Source organism: Natator depressus, chromosome 3 (genome assembly GCF_965152275.1).
Source record: "Natator depressus isolate rNatDep1 chromosome 3, rNatDep2.hap1, whole genome shotgun sequence".
Lineage (NCBI taxonomy): Eukaryota > Metazoa > Chordata > Testudines > Cheloniidae > Natator > Natator depressus.
The window spans coordinates 51565481-51581298 of record NC_134236.1 but is presented as its reverse complement, the minus strand read 5'-3'; positions in this window follow the sequence as shown (position 1 = coordinate 51581298).

Sequence of the window (15818 nt, the reverse complement as noted above, 5' to 3'; positions counted from 1 at the left end):
AGTCCTGAGTTTCAATAGTCCTCCAGGCCCATTCTCACACTGCTTTGAACCATTTTCTGCCTGACCCTAACCCAACATATAAATGTCTCTGCCGCCAACCCCCATTGTCAGTGGCAGAAACGAGCTGTGCTGAACATTTCAGAACAGTTTTCTTCTACACCCTTGATCTGTATAGCAGGTTAATGTGGAACATGTTCTGAGAATAGCCATGTGGTCTGTGGAGTAATCATCTGGGTGTGGTTGGACTACACTGTCCAACATGAATTTGCCTGGAGCCAGAAGTAAAAGTAAGCTGGCCCTGTTCGGTACGGCTGGACTGGACCGGCTTCCCCAGGCTGGTGCTTTAAAGGGCCCCAGGGTCCCCGCAGGGGCCGGAGCCCCAGGCCCTTTAAAGTGCCCCCCAAGCCCCGCTGCTGGAGTCCTGGGGTAGCAGCCGGCAGGGCTCCGGCGCTGATTTAAAGGGCCGGGGCTCCGGCCACTGCAGGGACCCCGCGCCCTTTAAAGCATTCCACCACCACCCCCCCCCCGAAACCCCGGGGCTCCCTGCAGTGGCCAGAGCCCCCGGGCCCTTTAAAGCGCCACCCGAGCCCTGCTGCTGCAGCCAGGGCTAGTGGTGGCAGGGCTCCAGCGGTGATTTGAAGGGCCCAGAGCTCCGCTGCGGTAGTGGCAGCCAGAGTCCGGGGCCCTTTAAATCATCCCTGAGCCCTGGGGCTCCCAGCTGCAGAGGCAGCTGGGAGCTCTGGGAGTGATTTAAAGGCCCCAGGGCTCCCAGATGCAGCCAGAGCCCTGGAGCCTTTAAATCTTGATTTAAAGGGCCTGGGAATTTAAAGGCCCCACCTCTTACAGTTGAGGCCATGCCTCTTCTGGTCGAGGCCACACCCCCTGCTCAGGACTCCGCAGTACCGGTAAATCCTTTAAGTTACTTTCACCCCTGCCCGGAGCAGCAGGAACATTCACCAGGTACTAGAGAATTTCGCAAGAAATAGCAGAATCATATCATCCTGGACTTGTTCCATGTCTTCCATCAAGTTGGGCAGAATGGAGAGCTGACCAGTAGCTGCCATCACCAAATGTATGAAGGTGGTGGGCAGCGCTGGAAACCTGCAGCAAGCCAGTTCCTAGAGTGTCTCCTGTAATGCACAGAACTCTGGGATACCACCCCTGAAATGATAGTGATAATATCACATATCAACAAGAGGCAGTGTGGATGTAATTATATGCATGTACATAGCATATACCTGTACCCAGCACAGCATATGTGGACAATTGGTGCAGTACAGGGTTCATGCACTACCAATGCATAGGCAACTACCTGAGAACTCATGCAAGTGTAGATGTTACCATAGAAAGAAACAGTCCCTAACCCAAAGAATTTACAGCCTAAACAGAGAAGGACAAATGGAAGGAAGGGAAACAGAGCAGAGAGGTTGTCAGTTGTTAGGGCACTAACCTAGGAGTTGAGAAACCTAGGCTGAAGTCCCTGTGCCTTCACAGACTTTCATTGTGATCATGGGCAAGTGACTTAGCCTCTCTGTGCCTGGGTTTCTCATCTGTAAAATGGGGCTAAGAAACACTTCCATACCTCACAATGGTGTTGTGAGGATAAATATGTTACAGATTGTGAGGTACTCAAATACCATGCTAATGGCAGTCATATAAATAGCTAAGATGGAGAGTTTGATAGGTCAGGAATAACTAGATATGTTGACTTCCTATCTGCTGCCTTACCTTTTTTCTTTATTTATGGCTCGAATATCTTTATCAGAGTCACCTGCTCATCAGAGGTTCGGTTTAAAGGAGACCACATACTCTGTTTGGGGAAGATAGTGAACCATTTACTCTTATTTTGTTCAGTTTGAGAGTGCTCTAAAAATACATGTAAAAATAAAAGAGACCCTTCCATTTTAAGGTTAATTTCTATTGCCTTTTTATTCTTACAAAGGGATGAGAGTAACAAGTGTACCAACCATGTTCTGCAGTGTATTCTGCACATCACCGTCCAGTTTTTCAAACAGTATTCAAATTAGTTTCAACCCTTGCAATTACATTTTCTTCTGAAGTAAGGTAATGGAATTTTTATCTTAATTTTATTTTCTCGTCTATAAATGTAATATTACTTTATGATATATCCTTCACATTAGACCTTGGGATGTGAGATCATTGTAAGTCCAGCTTTACCATTGAGGAAATATACTTTGCCGCATCACACAGTTCAATTTAGATCAGGAGAGTGAAAACACAGACAAAAAGGCAAACATGGCAAAAAGGCAGACTCTCATATTGAAAGTTACTAATCTAAATGAAAATACTGTGTAGATACAGATGGACAGTTTTAAAATATGTTCAGGTAGACCACAAACACAGGTTCCCATATGTTCTGCCTACCTGAGTACTGCTCCAATTTCAGTTCTGATTAGCAAAACTGGGTACCTACAGTTAGGGTTGAAAGACCAGATTTAGATTTCTAAATAAGTGGCATGATTTTCAAAAAAGTGCTAAGCACCCAGACACTCCTATTGATTTCAGTGGGAACTGATAAGTGTGTCATCATCACTTTTTGAAAAAACAGGCCTTTGTTTCCCCAGTCCTCCATCATGATCCACATGGGAAGACTATGGGAAATCTGCTTAGGCACCCATGTAGACCACAAAACAAGACTTGGCCTTTATTTAGGTTTCTATACATTTAGGAGCTGAACTTCAGTTACCCATTTTTAAAAATCTCAGCTTTTGATGAAATGAGGCAGATAAACTGCATTATACAATTCATATTGAGTTACATTCCATCATCTGATGTGACATCTGGGGATGCAATTTTATGACATCAGTATTTCCCTGGCTCCTCACTTGAGCTGGCCCGAGACCAAATAATGCCCCAAGCGAGGAGTGTCTTCGGTGTCCCAACTTCCATTTGTTAAACTTTTGAATACCTGCCCTAGCACCCCTAGCCCAGCGTCCCTCAAACTTGGTACCCAGGCAGTCACCTGGATCTCCTGCCCCTAAATCCAGCCCTGCTCCTCACCCCCAAGATTTCTCATGGAAGTTATTTTTCAGTGCTATTTGTCTTCTGCAGTGAGCTGTTTTTCCTTTGTATTCCAGGATGGCGTGTACAGTCTTCTTTCTGGAAAAAAAAAATCAGTATTTTGACCTTTTAAAAATGTATCAGCCAGGAAAAGCTTCTCTTCTCAGAATAAAATCTGAGCATCATGTGCAAAATGTCAGCTATTATCCTATTTCTTTAAAACAACAACAACAACAGCAGCGCTAAAAGTACTGATATCGGGATACCTGCAGTATATCATTTGAATTTCTATTTTCACAATGACACAAAAGCACTACTATAGCTAAGGTTTTGCCAGTATTTCTATGCTACGTTCTTATTTTCAACTTTTAGGCCTGACCCTATAAGTCCACATTCACATAAACACTCTCATCACCTGAGTCAGGACTAATTGCTAAAATAAAAATTTGCAAGAGTAAAGCTAAGGGAAGGATTGGGCATTTATTTTGGGTAACCGCTTTCAGACAAACTGCCTTTGGAATCAATGGACACAACACTAAATAGTGCACGTCCAAATTTAAATTAAAAGACAATAGCAAAGGTAGAAGAAATTAATTGTAATAAATAAAGGAGAAGTGACAGGGCAGGTCTAGGATGTAAAAAGACTGGGAAACGTTATAATTGGGAAGCTGAGGATTCCCCCAGCCAGGGGAAGTCCCTGGATGGTGTAGGATGGGCATAGCTTAGAACAGGCCATTAAAGGGTGGTGCAGCTGCACCCCCGTGCATTCTTGCAGAACCATTCAGGATGCTTGGCCACAATATAGTCCATTGTATATTACAGAATCCACAGTTGAGGAAGCTACCAGCATCCTATTTCAATTTAGAAAACAAGTCAGTGCTGCCTTCTGACCTCACAGAACCACCACCTGAAAACATAGGTCTCAATGACCAAGTGCAGCCAGAGCACTAAATGAGCAGGAAGGCACCCATCAGAGCCAGTGGCTGGATTGCAGATTCTCCAGAGGGGATCCTGAATTTGGATTCTTCTGATGATCTGGAAGCAGACAAGCTTAGCCACAAGTGAGGAGAGTGAATAGCAGCAATAGCGCACTGATGAGGAAAAGAGGTCCGTGGAAGTACTGGTTGAAGAGCCCATTCCATCTTGATATATTGGACATGGAGGTTAACTTCATTAATGACTATTAGCCAGGATGGGTAAGGAATGGTGTCCCTTGCCTCTGTTTGTCAGAGGGTGGAGATGGAGGGCAGGAGATAGATCACTTGATCATTACCTGTTCGGTTCACTTCCTTTGGGGCACCTGGCATTGGCCACGGTTGGTACACAGGATACTGGGCTGGATGGACCTTTGGTCTGACCCAGTATGGCCATTCTTATGTTCTTATGTTCCGGGGAGGAAAGTTGGAAGTGGAGCACAGGGGCTGTACTACCAGAATGCAGCATGACACTGTGATGAATTGGGGTGATATCTGTACTGCTTATGATTTCTGATTGACATCACAGAGTTTTGAAAAAATGTGTATTATGAATGCCTATATGTATGTGGCTCCACCATGGCTGACAGACCCTGTAGCATGTACACCCCAGACAGATACAGAGGAAAATACTTAAGGTTAATGATGATACTTAGACCTCACAAAGATTATGCTAAATAACCCAGCTGCATCCTTAGAAAACCAATTTAGCTGATTCCTCTGGAGGGAGTGGAGAAGGTCGGAGCAGTGGAAAGTTACCAGGATGATAACAAAAGAGGCCAGGTGATCAGGATGGGTTGAAAACAAACACACAGGAATAGGGGCCAGACAGGAAGAAGAAAAATGGGGCAGGAGAGAGCAAGGCCACAGAAGATGGTTAAGGGGCTCCACGAGGGAGAGGTCACCCAGCATGTAGCAGCCTCATGGGGCAGGGTGTCCTACCTGTTTTTCTGAGCCCAGAGGGCCCCAAAGAAATTAAAATGTACAAAGGAGCATAAAGGCACAACACGTATGTGTGTTGATGGCTTCACAACTACGGCATACCCCTAAAAGTTAAACTGCAAACCAGAAGTTTTGCACCTTTGGGGTGGAGTTCTGGGAAATGGGTGTGTTTAAGCAACTGGGGTATCCTGAATGTCAGTGCTGGTTCTTAGGCCTAGGGCAGGTGGCTGGGGAGCTCCATAACTGAGAAGGGGTTACAGGCTGAGAGTCACTGCCCAGGAAACGTGCTGGAAAGGCCCAGGGAGGAACCCGTGGTGCAGCCTGCTGAGTTCTGGTTACTTATATTCCCCTCAGAGCAGTTGTATTGGGAGGCCAAGAGGGGGTGCTCCCTAGGATCTGTGACACTACAAATTTCACTTCCATAAACACACACTACATGAAGTCATAGTTGCACAAGATGAAGGGAGTGGTAGATGAGTGGGTGACCAGTTCCCCTCTACTCCCGGGATCATGGCCTCAGCCAATGGGGCATATCCTGCATGGCACCCAGTTTTACACAGAGATGACAAATTAGGAGGAATTTCATAAAAAGAAAGAAAAAGAAAATGTATCGCTTTCACTTCAGCTTAAGATTCCACAGCAGCATGTCATTTTGGGTGAAACTGAATTTTCACTTCCTTCAATGGCAAAAATAATCAATTTTCCCCAAATTCACAGTACAATAAAATTTCAGACAGGCAAAAAAGTCACCAAAAATGGGTTCACAAATTGTTCATGTAAAGCTGGGGTGTTTTTTATTTTTATTTTTATTTTGCTACAGCTCTGGCTATTATTGATATATAAATACACATATATATATTTGGGTATTATATATTATTATCTCTTTAAGTATAATAAAATTATCATTATTTATTTTGTGCATAAACTAAAGTGAAATGAGACCTTGCAGTTATACCGTCTCTGTTTTATGCAGGTCATTAAAATAGTTTACACAAAAAATTTGTTATATTAAAGAGTACTGAAATAACATATCAAGAAACTATTTAAACGCCTACATTCAACATTTGTGCTATTACTTTAGGGGAGTATAAATAAAAAGATAACATAAAAAGTCCAATACTTGAAGCATTCTCCTTAATGTCTTGTTGGCTAGAACATCTGTCTCCTTTCACAAATGGAGTTTGTTTGCACAGCACATCATTTAATTGTGAATCAGAACAAGAACACCACTCGAAAACTTAAAACATAATTTTGTCACACGCTGTCCGAATATAGCAACTTCTTTGTTGTTCTCAGCTCAGTGAACAAGAGTTTATTGGCAAACCACCAGATCACTAGCATTTTTGTTTGTTTAGTGATTTTTATAATTTTAATTACTTACATGCACTATACTTCAACTGCCAGAGGTATTTAGACTTCTAAATGGGGCCCAGAAGGATCGTTTTGATAACAGTCAGACAATTAGCTGAACAAAGGTCTTTTTTCTCTTAATAGGTTGCAGGCACAGAGTGTGATAAAGTCCCTTTACAAGCTTGTCACTCAATTAGATACAATGATGTAATAATATTATCCAAATTAGCTGAAAAAATACTGTACAAGAGTTTTCTTTTTCTTTTCTTTTTGTTCTTATTACAGAGTGATAAATAGTGTATGATTAACATACTTTACCTAGGAATAAAATCAAAGGCAATGAAAAAATTACAACTGTTCTAGAAGCCACAGTTTATCTACTAAATGGACCCGGTTGGATGGAGCACATAATTCCAGTGCTTCAAATCCTGGGCTGTTTCCTTGTTTTGTTCCACTTCTTTTTAAAGATACAATCCCCCATCTTCTAAAATCCTCAGTGAGATTGACTACGTGCCTCAGAGACGACCTCTCCTGCAGCACTTCACTGTGGCAAACAGAACACTACAGCTGACATATCCTATGGTGACACTTATGGATGTCCAAGACTTTCTTGACAGAAGGCTGTAGGGGGAGTAACTGTCACCAGAGATCAGCCTGAGTCTTAGTGTTGCCACATTCAAAACATTCTGCAAGACCCATCTCTTTATGCAGGGTTTCTTCTGTAAAGGACTGGGAATAAGGTCCCAACAACATCCTCTTGGATTGAAAAAAACAAGAAGACTAAAAACAAAGTAAGACCTGAACTCATGCTTTCCTCCCTTTTATAGATTTTGTGTGATTTCAGTTTTGCAATAGGATTTCTAGGTTTTACAGTTGGTGTAATCACAATTATAGTAATGTGCCACTGCTAATTACCTACATCATAATTGTCTCATTGTTACTTGTGCTCATCCATCTGTTTATTGTATCCATTTGTTCTCTCATTTTATACTTATACAGATTGTAAGCAATTTCTGGGTGGGGACCATATTTTTGTTGTATGTTTGCACAATGGAGCTCTGATCCCCAGAGGGGGCTTTATGGCATTGCTCCAGTGCAAATAAATAATAATAATAAAATAATTACAGTGATGGGCACATTATATATGCTGCGTAGACAGACTAATTAGATAGATCCCTTTTGAGTTAGTAGGGAAGAACAGCCAACAGCCATTGTTTCTCTTTGGGAATACTTAAAGACTCAGATGAAAAGAAACATAAGGAGATGCATAGAAAAATCAACATAGTTTTCCCTTTATTCCAGAGTTCTCAGGATGGTGGTTAAGAGTATGTATCTGAGTATGTATTCATTCATGGGGGGAAATAATTATGCTTTACTTAAAATTGGTTGGGTGCATCACTGGTCAGCAGAGATTGGCAGAGAGGAAGTAAATAATTTAATGCAAGTATGAGCCCAGATTCTTTTGTGCTAAATTAATGGTAGTTATTAATGGCTTATTCACACCCCTGACCAACATAACTCACACCAACGTAAGCTGTAGCATGTACATAGCCTCAACACAAGATCTTCCAGCTGTAAGAGGGTCAAGGTACTATGGTAAAATCAGTGAGATGTTGCTGATAGATGCAAAGCCAGAGCTCTTGGGGAATTAAAGGGATTATTTAATTCTCTGTCACCACAGGACACAGTGATACTTATCTGATATGATCCATTTGATATGAACTATGAAAGGAGCATCAAATAATGTCTGGAGGTTTATACAGATACTTGGATCATCCCAGTATTCCTAACATTCTCATGCAATGAAAGGCGATTTGGTGCTATTTTTTCAGAATGTATCATCCAAATAACATTATTTTTCAGTTTTTTATGCTGTCCTCTTTTCAACACTGATTGACTGTAGTCTTTTCAAATTCAATATCAAAATCCTCTGTTGGATTTCTTTCCCACTTGTTCTTGTACATTAAAAATTTGGTTGATCTTGTGAAAGAATGAAAGAAAAAAAAACCACTTTCAGCCACAGACTCATGAATAATGCTCTGGGTTTGAACAACAGTAATTATTCTTCTCTTTGAAAAACTGAGTCTAATACTCCTGAGACCCTGGAGCATTTCCTGTATGTTAGTGGGCACTTTAACATAGCATAATAGTGTAGTATCAGTGAGCAGTAAGAAATCACAGCAGAGTTTAGGACAATAAGGAGGAGTTTTTAAAGTATATAAGGAACTAAAAGACTCCTAACAATGGTATTGGTCCATTAGTAGATGGAAGTAGTAGAATTGTCATTAATAATGCCAAAAAGGCATAAGTGTTCAATACAAATTTCTCTTCTTTATTTGGGAAATAGCAGATGATGAAGTCATATCATATGAAGATGATGAAACACTTTTCATTCCAGTAGTAACTTAGGAGGTTGGTAAACAGCAGCTACTAAAGTTAGACTTTTTAAAATCAACAGATCTGGATACGTGGCAACCAAGAGTTTTATAAGACTTGGCTAAGGAGTTTGCTGGAAAACTAATGTAAATTTTCAGTATCTCTTGGAACACTGGGGAAGTTCCAAAGAACTGAAAGAAAGCTAATATTGTGCCAACATTCCAAAAGGGTAAAGGGGATGACCTGGGTAATTATAGGTCTGTCAGCCTGACATCGATCCTTGGCAAAATAACTGAATGACTAATATGGGACTCAATAAATAAAAAAAATAAAGTAAGGTAATATAATTAATGCCAATCAACATTAATCCTGTTAATCCTGTCAAACTAACTTGATTTTTTAAAAGAAATCACAAGTTTGGTTGATTAAGGTAATAGCATTGATGTAATGTAATTAGACTTCTGTAAGGCAGTTGAATTGGTACCACATGACATTTTCATTACAAAACTAGAATGATGCAAACTTAAAACAGCACAGATTAAATGGAATAAAAGCTGGGTGGTGGGTTTCAAAATATAAATGTGGAATAGTCATTGAATGGATCTGTTTCTAGGGGGGTCTTGTAGGGAGTGGTTCTCGACCCAAAGTCAACATTAACATTAAAGTCAAATTAACATTTGACCTAGAAGAAAACATAACATAATCACTAACAAAGTTCACAGATGGCACAAAGATTGGAGGAGTGTTAAATAATGACAAGGACAGATCACTGATACAGAAATATCTGGATCACTTTGTAAGCAAGCAAACAATATGTGTTTCAATACAAACAAATGTAAAGCCATACATCTAGGAACAATGAATATGGGCCATACTTACAAGATGGGTGTATTCCATCTGAGGAAGCAGGGATTGTAAAAAAGGTAATGAGGGTAATGAGCTGAGCAGGAGCTTCCATTGCAAAGATATGGCCGAAAGGGCTAATAAAATCCTGGGATGTGTAAACAAGGGACTATCAAGTAGAAATAGAAAGGTTATATTAACCTGTGTGACCACTACTGGAATACTGTGTCCAGTTTTGGTACCCACAGTTGATAAATTGACATTGATAAATTGGAGAGGGTTCAGTGACAAGCCACAAGAACAATTAAGGGAATGGAAAACATGCCTTATGGTAATAGACTCAAATTGCTTAATTTATTCAGTTTAAGATTATGGGGGGTCTTGATCACAGTTTATAAATACATATGTGGGAAACAAAAAATTGATAAGCTCTTCAATCTACCAGATAAAGCTATAAAAAGATCCAATGGCTGGAAGTTGAAGCTACACAAATTCAGACTGGAAATAAAGTGCAAATTTTTAATAGTAAGGGCAATAAACCACTGAAAGAACCTACCAAGGTTTGTGGTGGATTCTCCCATCAGTGACAATTTTTTAAATCAAGATTAGATTTTTTTCTCTCTAAAATATATAGTCTAGTTTATTAACTACCTGGGAAAGAGGAGGATCTGAAATCCTAGACCAGTTTAATCACTTTCCAACATGTTTCTTCTCACAAAAAAAAAAGACTTTCACATTGCCAGCTTCACTTTCAAGAGATGCACTGGTTGGGTGAGATGAAACATTGTCTAACAGGAGCAAAACTTTCCCTTCATTGTCTGTCTCAGTTTGGTGTTTCTTCACAGGTGGGATGAACACAGAAGAGAATTGCTGTTTGAAAACATCAGAAACTAATAATGTATTTCTTTGGTTTATGTAGGTAAAAGAAAAAGCATTCATGTTATGTATTAAAGCAATGTGGCTTTTCACATGTCCCTAGGAGAAGATATGCTCCTTGCTAACTGTAGTGTGAGGATATAAACACAAAGAGCCATGGCTTAAAAAGCAACTAGAAAACTCCCAGACCAGGACATTCTGACATTTATTAAGCTCTCCATTACAACACATCCTATTCCTCTCTGGTAACTGTGGAGGACCAGAAACTCTATAACCACTTCTCATCTCCCTGTCTTTATATTAAACGTTTAAAACTTAAATTATGAAGCAACATATCTACGCACAACAATTCAAAATAAACTGCTTATGCTATTGTGTCGCCTTATCAATTCCATTTAAGTAGTCGTGAGCGGTATTTTAAAGATCAAGTCTTTGAGTAGGTCTGATCAGTCTTCCAGACCGTGTTCTCTCTTCTGTTGAGTTTGCATGTGGTGATCCTGTGAAAGCAGCTCACTGCGTGACAGAGCACCCATGGGTCCCAGAGAGTCTCTTTGTTGTGTTGGGAAATACTGAATATGAACCCGAATCCTCCAGAGAAGTCCTTCTGGATTTACCACTAGGTGGGATCTGGGAGGGTCTGCTGAGTTCCAGATAAACACAGCCTTAGTCTTCTTCCCTTCAGAAGTTCTGCTGTAGATATCCATCCTGGGATTGAATATATATATATATTTGGAATTGCAGTGACTGCTGCCCCAGTATCAATTTTAAATTTAAGGTTTTGACTGTTAATATTCATGGTTGTATACCAAAGTGTTTGTTATTTGAAAATATAATCCCTAGAAGTATGGACTCTGTCAAAGGATGATAACACTCCCTCTTGGATTGTTTCCACTGCTCCTGGTGACCTGCATGGTATTGCAGGATGTCCCATTATGTGGCAACTCCTACATTCTGCATCTTTTGCTGGACGTTGTTGCCAGCTGTGCATTGGTGACTTGCCACAGCTTTTGCAATGTTCCTTCTTATTAGGGTTCTTTGGTCTCCCACTTTCGAGCTGTACATTGTTCTTATGCTGTAAGTTTGTTTAGAGTGCTTCTTTCACATTTGTGCCTTTTCTCTTTAGTGTGTCAGTATTGCCTGATGCAGTCTCCCCTATGCTGCTAACATGTAAGTCACATTGCTATTTCTTTATGATTTCTTGCATTCCCAGTTTTGCTATCACTTTTGCTAGTGTGAGCTCTGGATCAAACTGAAGCTGCGCTGAGAAATTTGTGTGTCTTATACCAACAACTGTCTGGTCTCTTATTAGTTCTTTTTAACATTCCATATTTGCAATGTTCAGCAAGACTGTGAACTGCAGTGATAAAAGCCTCAGCTGTTTCCCTATGTTCCTGGCACTGCCTATTGTATTTGCCTCTTTCATATATAATATTCTGACTGCCTACGTTATGGGCATCAAAAGCCTCTTTTGCTTTGGTGTAGTCTTTATTTTCCTTATCAGTCGGGGCAGGACAAATAGGATATCATCATCAGCATCACCAATAGCAAATATCAGAGCATTTACCTGGTATTCTTGTTCTCTCTCTTTTAAACTAGAAGCCACCCAGGATCACTCAAATCTCCAGATCCAGCAGGCCAGCTGCCTCAGCTGCCAAAATAAAATTCCTCTAACTGAGCCATTTGCTTGCTGGGCTCCATTTGTGCCCTGAGACAGAGCTGTGCCTCACTCCTGCTGCTGCTTTCTCAGGTCCCCTCCCTGGTTTTTCACTTTCCCCACTAACTCACCACTCTGGCAATGTGGAGTTCTCTTTTCATCCCCTTACTCCTTTAGAGAGAGGGATTCCCTCACTTCCCTCACACCACCTAGTGTGAGGATATAAGCACAAGATCCATGCCTTTAGCAGCTAATAGAGAACTCCCTGACCAGGAAGTTCCTATTTTTATTAAGTTCCGTATTACAACACATCTTGATCTTCTCTGGTAACTGTGGAGGATGAGGAACTCCATAACTACTTCACACTAAATTTCTTTGATGAGAAACAAGTGTTTTGCTTGGCAGGACTTTCCAGTTCAGACCAGTTTCATCTGTGTTGAAAATATTATCAGCATTGTAGCCTTCCTTTTGTATACAATCTGCAAATTTCTTCTTGATGGAGTAAGCTGCTGGTTGACTGGCAAACAGTCTCTTGAGTGTTAAGCTGGCATATTCTGTTTCAAAACTGGAATTGTCTAAGTCATTATGATCTACTCTTAAAATCACCATTCAATTTCTTGATCGTGTCCAAAGACTTTTCACACAGGAGCAGCCCCGAAATTGGTTTGTCAAGACTTCTCTTCTGAGAAAACCAACTAAAGACTGTGTTTTCTAGTGTGGCATTCTCCATTTTTTTCATTGTTTTATGTTTCTTGCTTCTACTTTCATGATCCATTTACGAAACAAAATTTAAGAGTTCGTCTTCATTTTTCTTTAGTTCTGAAATCATGGATTACACTACACCAAACTCTTGCACTAATATAGTTGCTGTTTCACCTCTATCCAGTCTTTCAGCAATTTCTCCTTTTTTTTTTAACACTGATCACAGTTCATTTACGTTTTTGGCCAGAATCTGAAGTGCCTTCCAAAATCTGAGAGGGATGAGGTGTGGAGCATGCTTTCAGAAGTCTTAAAAGAGCAACACTCTGATGAGGAAACTACAGAACCTGGACCACCAAAAAAGAAAATCAGCCATCTGCTGGTGGCATCTGACTGACTCAAATGATGAAAATGAACATGCATAGGTCTGCACTGCTTTGGATCATTATCGAGCGGAATCCATTATCAGAATGGGCACATGTCCTCTTGAATGGTGGTTGAAGCATGAAGGGGCATATGAATCTTTAGTGCATCTGATACATAAATATCTTGCAATGCTGGCTATTACAGTGCCACGTGAATGCCTGTTCTCACTTTCAGGTGATATTGTAAACAAGAAGCAGGCAGTATTATCTCCTGTAAATGTAAACAAACTTGTTTGTCTGAGGTCTGGTCTACACTGGGGGAGGAGCGGGGGATCGATCTAAGTTATGCAACTTCAGCTACATGAATAACCTAGCTGAAGTCGACACACTTAGATCTGCTTACTGTGGTATCTTCACTGCAATAAGTCGACTGCTGATGCTTCCCCATCAACTCCGCCTGTGCCTCTCGCTCCGGTGGAGTACCAGAGTAGACAGGAGAGTGCTCAGCGGTCTATTTATCTCGTTTTCACTAGATGTGATAAATCAACCCCTGCTGGATCGATTGTTCCCTAGGTAAGTGCAGACATGCCCTAAGTGATTGGCTGAACAAAGAAATAGGACTGAGTGGACTTGTAGGCTCCAAAGTTTTACATTGTTTTGTGTTTGAATGCAAGTTTTTTTGTACATAATTCTACATTTGTAAGTTCAGTTTTCATGATAAAGAAATTGCACTACTGTACTTGTATTAGGTGAATTGAAAAAATACTATTTATTTTGTTTTTTGAAGTGCAAATATTTGTAATAAAAATAAATATAAAGTGAGCACTGTACACTTTGTATTCTGTGTTGTAATTGAAATAAATATATTTGAACATGTAGAAAACATCTGAAACTATTTAAATAAATGGTAATCTATTATTGTTTAACAGTGTGATTAATTGTGTGATTAATCACAATTAATTTTTTAATCGCTTGGCAGCCTTAATATATATATTAATTCTACTTAGAGGATGGACACCCAGCTTCTGTTCCCTGTTGCTCAGAGTTGGGATAAAGGCTAAGTAGGCTGCAGATCCAATCCAACCAAAGGCCTACTCCTGAAAAACAAACCAAGGCGCTCCTGGCTCTTTGCCCTACTAATGTTACCTTTTTGTTCCCAGCCCCCTGTGATAAACTCCAGCTCTCTCTGGAGGTGGACTCCTCCTTAGATCCAAACTCTGGGTTAACAGGCCTCTTTCCAGCTAAGGAACTGGATTTGCAGATCCATAAATCGTGCCTTAATCCACAACTATTTACTCCACTTGCGGTGTAATTTGTTCTGTTTCCTTTTTCATCTTTCAGACATTGGCTTTACAAACAAGTACCTTTCACCCTTTACTTTTCATCTTAGTGCCCAGGTAGTACAGAAATGAGCATTATAGATCAATATTCAATTTCTCTTCTTTACTGCAACACATACTGAAAGATGGCAGTGGGGAGAGGGGGACGACAGGGGGGAATCTGTTCGGTTTAGAAAAAGCTCACCTGATCTTCTGCATGTTTGTTTCAGAAAAGCTGTCCTACTAATTTTAGCCAAATGGCATAGAAAAAAAATCTATACTGCTCTAAAATTGTACAGTATTTTCCCCCAGGATTATTAGTCATCCTTGAACACTTAATTACCTATCTTTGGACAATAAAAGTAATCTATGGTCTCAGCTCAACAGCTCTCAATATTTTAACAAGAAGGAGCAATGCACGGTTCTGTTCACAGATGAGTGCTATATCTGTAAATTGTTTAAGTCTGAATTGCTACTAGCATTATGGAAACAAAATACAAAATCCTATTTGGATATTGCAGCAATTTAGATTAGAATTCTTCTGATAATATTTCACACTTCCCACAGCCATCTATATGCTAATGTTTCCAACAAATTAAAGATGTTACTTTTACACAACCTTTTTTCTGTAAATGACCTGTCATATTCGTAATGGACTCTGTGTTTGGTGGCAGTTTTTTATTTTATCTAGCAAAAATTGCAGGTCCATAAAGAAACTAATTGTATAGTTTCACAGTTGATAGTATGGTTTCTAGTTTTATAACTAGTAATAAGTAAACTGTTTCAGTAGAAATACTATCCCTAAACTCGGGGGACTTTTAAGTTTCTGGACCATTTTTAGAGACACGCTTTCACACTTTTGAGTTTAAGGCATCAGTTGCTTGTTTATCTTCTCTGGGCTATCTCTAGGATAAATTTTGATCTTGCATTACAGAATTTCATCCAAGTCAAATTTCTATTTCACACTACATTTGCTTGTTAAGCCTGCACTGCTGCAACAATAAAATATCAGGTCACAGGTCCCCAAATGCCACCAAGAATTACACTGAAAAATTCACAAGGGCTCTCCTACCATGCAAAGAGGCAATTGGAGGGAGATGAAAAAAAATTACAAACAACTCCAGGATCACCAGAAATCAGGTTTCTGTGGCAGCCTTGATCATCAGCCCAAATCCTTGATCAAGGATTGAGTTTGCACAGCTATGGATTGTTTGCCCAGCCATGGATCCTCTGGCATCCTCCTAGACAGCTTGTCTCCCATAGACCCCATCCTGACTTTTGTGGTCTTTTAGAAGGAGGGGTGGTGGCCTCCCATCTCTCTTGTGCCCTTCTGTGGTACCAGGAATCAGACCATCTTTATTTACGTGCCTAAATATGAATTTAGGAACTTAACTTTAAG